This window comes from Limulus polyphemus, unplaced genomic scaffold, assembly GCF_000517525.1.
Source record: "Limulus polyphemus unplaced genomic scaffold, Limulus_polyphemus-2.1.2 Scaffold3831, whole genome shotgun sequence".
NCBI classification, from domain to species: Eukaryota; Metazoa; Arthropoda; class Merostomata; order Xiphosura; family Limulidae; genus Limulus; species Limulus polyphemus.
Window position 1 is genome coordinate 78,461 of NW_013669441.1, and position 4,399 is coordinate 82,859.

At 28.9% G+C, this 4,399-nt stretch overlaps 1 long non-coding RNA gene across 1 annotated transcript in view; it reads right to left on the reverse strand.

Moving 5' to 3' along the window:
• Positions 1-2,264: 2,264 nt before the first annotated feature.
• Positions 2,265-4,399, reverse strand: part of LOC111088469 — a 25,090-nt gene continuing 22,955 nt past the window's right edge. Inside the window, exon 4 of the long non-coding RNA XR_002612983.1 lies at positions 2,265-4,396. This is a non-coding gene — a long non-coding RNA (uncharacterized LOC111088469). The remainder of the gene's footprint in view (positions 4,397-4,399) is intronic.

The following is a 4,399-nucleotide window of genomic DNA, read 5'->3' on the forward strand; positions in this document are numbered from 1 at the left end:
CTAATTTTTGTCACATACTTTCTATACCAGTATTATGATGATGCGAGTAATGTGTAGTTAATAGCCTGATGGGAAATGGATTACGTATTTTATAAATTGACTAGGCATTGGCTCGTAATTGCATTTCACCAAATTTTTTTATAGATTTAACTATCAATTTAAATGTCAGCTGTTGCCTTTAAAATTAGTGTAACTAATTGAACATTTATTCTAATATAATTCTCTTCAGTCAGAAACTATCCGGTAAAGTTTTCATCTGATGTATTTTTACACTTTGCCATCTTCTGGCCACAACAGGATGTTCTTGGTAACTTCTGAAACTATTCTGACTAGCTAGTCAGAAACTATCCGGTAAAGTTTTCATCTGGTGTATTTTTACACTTTGCCATCTTCTGGCCACAACAGGATGTTCTTGGTAACTCCTGCCACCTTTAACAGTGTTGGTTTTCCTAGACAATAATGTTAGAGAAATTGAGTAATAGTAAAGAAGACTGTTACATTAACATTTGGCTTCTGACACATTTACACTCTCAAGATAGAATGTTGGCATCTCTTAGTTTAAAAGATTTTTCATCCAAACGTTTTTTATTCTTTTTTAATGGGTCTTGATCATTCTGTTAAAATGCAATGCAATATTTTCTGTAGTTTTACATTTTGTCTTGAATGTTTTTTAAACTTATACTTTTTGTAAACTTTTTTTCCACTTCAATTGAAGTTCAAGTGTAATTAGGATTTTGCTTTTTCACTTAATTGTGATTATTTTAATTTTCTTTACTTGCATTTTTAATTTTTCTCTAATTTCAACTCATCTGTTTGTTTCATGTCTCATTTTTAAGAATTTTTTTATGTTTCTCCAATGTCAACTCTTTAACTGTGTGTATTTCATGTCTTAAATATTTTCTGCTAGGAAAAATAAGCACAAGTCCTCAACACAGTTTATGCCTCAAATAACAAATACATCTACAACATAACAAAATCTGGAAATACAAAATGGTTAAAATTGCTATAAGGGAAGAAAAACATTATTTGATCGACATTTCAGCCAAATAATCTTCATTAGGTCTCATTTTGTTTGAAATGTTGCCCAAAAAATTATTTTTCATGCAGCAGTTTTAAACCATTTCTTTGTATTTTGTAGTTTATGCAAGACTTCCATTTCTTACCTAGAAACCACATTACATTATGATAAACACGAAAGTAAATAATCACAGATCACAAAAAGTTTTATGTTAACCTTAGTAAATGATTAGGTTTTATATAATAATAAAAGAATCTTTTTTGCAAGTGCTTTGCATCAGTATCTAGCTCTGTCCTTCCTTAAAGACAATAATGAACATGGGAAACACAGGGGTTACTCAATATATATATATATATATATTTTTATACATGAGTACGATCTAATCATTTTAATGTTTGTGAAATTACTTTGGGATTTGCTTTTTCATAAATTTATAGATTTTTGAAGAAAAAAGAATTGTTACCCATAATTATCATTAATATAAAACTACTACGAAGTTCAATCCTTTCCATACGTTTTTTCTTCTTCTTCTTTTCCCATTAGACAAATAAATTATTGTGTGAATATTATAAAAGAAATCTACCAAGGTTTCAAAAAGTTGTGAAAAATGTAATTAAGAAATTAAATGCAGGATTTCACTTTTGTACAACTACCATATATGAAGGGTTGCAAAAAAAAAGAACTACAGAATCTAGCTAGTCCTGAAATGATTAAGGGGTAAAAAAGGAAAAACCTATGTAAATTTCAGCTCACTTTAACAGAACTGGTATTAAAACTGTTTATTGATGTTACATCAAACATTATCAAAATGTTTAACACTTGTATCTAATACCAATATAAAATTCCATATAACACTGGCTTAAATGCACTTTTAATACTGGATATTTTACCATTCAACTACATATACTTCTAGATATAGTATGGTTGATATATTAGTACGTTCTTTTTACTTTCACTCTCAAATTCTTTTAAATACATATCAGAAGGAACAAAAGCTAGAAAAATTTGAATTGCCTGTAACATGTAAGCATTTGAAAATAACAGCAAGTAATAGTTGTTAATTTTTCAGTTTTTTTTATTACATACATGTATAGTTCAAAATTCAATTGCAATTATGCTAACATTTTGTTTTATTATTGTAAAGTATTATTGTTACTAACATACTGAACTCTTACCAATTAAGAAGAGTTGATAGAAAGGATTGTATATGAATTTACTTACTGGTTATTTTTATGCTTCTTTGCATTTGCCAAAGAGGCCTTTGGCTCAATAGCAGGGCTCATTAAACTGGTTAGGATATGATGGACATTGTAGTGATTGAGATGTTATTCATCTCATCAACTGCTTGAACTACAATCATTTGGTGTGAACTAGGTTAAATGGGTTAATGTTCAGTGTGTGCTTTTAAGAGAGAAATATTAAGCAATATTTCAAGAGACTACATTTAATTAATGTCCTATAAACTCATATCACTTTGAAATGCTAGCATCTTTTATTACATGTCAATATTGAATTTTATGACTCAAAGTTAAGGGAATGTTTGATCTGTGAATGTTGCTCCTTCAAAGGAGTAGGAATTTGAAAGAAGAGCTACACCCCCTCCAACTTTTTAAATACAATGATTTTTTAGTCTAGGAAATAAGTAATCCACTTGAAACACCTTTCCCTTGGACTACTGTCCAAAGAGGAGATATGAAATAGTAAAAATTGCAATCAGTGCTCCCCCCAGTTTCTTTAGTTCTATATTATATTGCTTAGGTTAATAATGATACTATATTAATATACAGTTTTTGCATCTAAACAGAGTAATTACTGATATGTAGCAATACTTACAGATATAAGCTTGTAAAGCAATATGCCTAGCTTTTATGATAACAATCACATAAACTTACAAGTTCTGGAATTAAACAAAAGACCTCTTCACCAGTGACTTGTGGGAAACAAAAGATAGATGTGAAATATTTTTATATACTTCTGATTTAGAATCAAAAGTGGGCCAATAAGAGAATGTGTGAAAAAAAAATCAATCTAACAGTTTAAATTATTTTTATCAAAAGCTAGGCCTATTGGTTTACAATGCTCCACCAGCTTACAGCATTTAAACAATAACTTTTAAAGGTTTACAGCTTCAAAATATCTCTGTTGTATATTATGTAACATTTCAAGTTAAATTACATTAGAATATGTCATTTTTTTTCTTTCAGACATCACCTTTTATACTAGTAATCATTTTAAATGTAAAATTGTAAAAAAATAAATTCATAAAAACAAACTTATTTTTATCAGTTACCTATACACAGAAACTAAAATTATACAGCCTTTAACAGTTAATAAACAGGCGAGATGTGTATTTCATCAAATTATGGAAAAGTTACTATATAACTGCACATACAGATGATAAAGATCAGGAAACTTACGAATTACACATACAAGAAAATAACTTTCAAAATTAGCCAAAGACTATGTACATAAATCATTTTACATCATAAGACTATAACAGTTGATAAATAAATATATCCATTCTAATTATTTGTTCAAGATCAATTATGAAAATTGAAATTATGTAACACACATGTACAACATAATCTATCTTTTGCTTAAACTCTGTGCTGTTGTTTCTGTGTTCTAAATACAGGTATGGTGGAAAGACATGAAACAATGCAACTCTAATAAAGGAGTATCCTGACATTTACACTATATTGGTTATTGTCACTTCCATCCCAAATACCAAAACACAATCAATATATTTTCTGTGCTAACCTGTAAACAAACACAATTACTACGGCTAACGTTCGGCAACAGAGAAAACATACAATTAATAACAGCTGCTGTGTTCAACTGAAACAAAGATCTATGCTAACTACACTCATGCTGACTGACAAAACATTTTATACATACTAAAATTGCTTTTCTTGCTCAAAATAACAATAGTCACCATATTCACATGGAGAGAAAATATGCAATAACTAAAGCTGTTATGTATACCTGAAATAAAAGCATGCACTAACTACAGTTCTATATTCACTTGGAGAGAAAATATGCAGTTACTATAGTCACAATATTCACATGAAAGAAAAAACATACAATCACTAAATTACTACATTCACTTGGAGAGAAAATATGCAATAACTAAAGCTGGTATGTATATCTGAAATAAAAGTATGTACTAACTACAGTTCTATATTCACTTGGAGAGAAAATATGCAATAACTAAAGCTGGTATGTATATCTGAAATAAAAGTATGTACTAACTACAGTTCTATATTCACTTGGAGAGAAAATATGCAATAACTAAAGCTGCTATGTATATCTGAAATAAAAGTATGCACTAACTACAGTTCTATATTCACTTGGAGAGAAAATATGCAATAACTAAAGCTG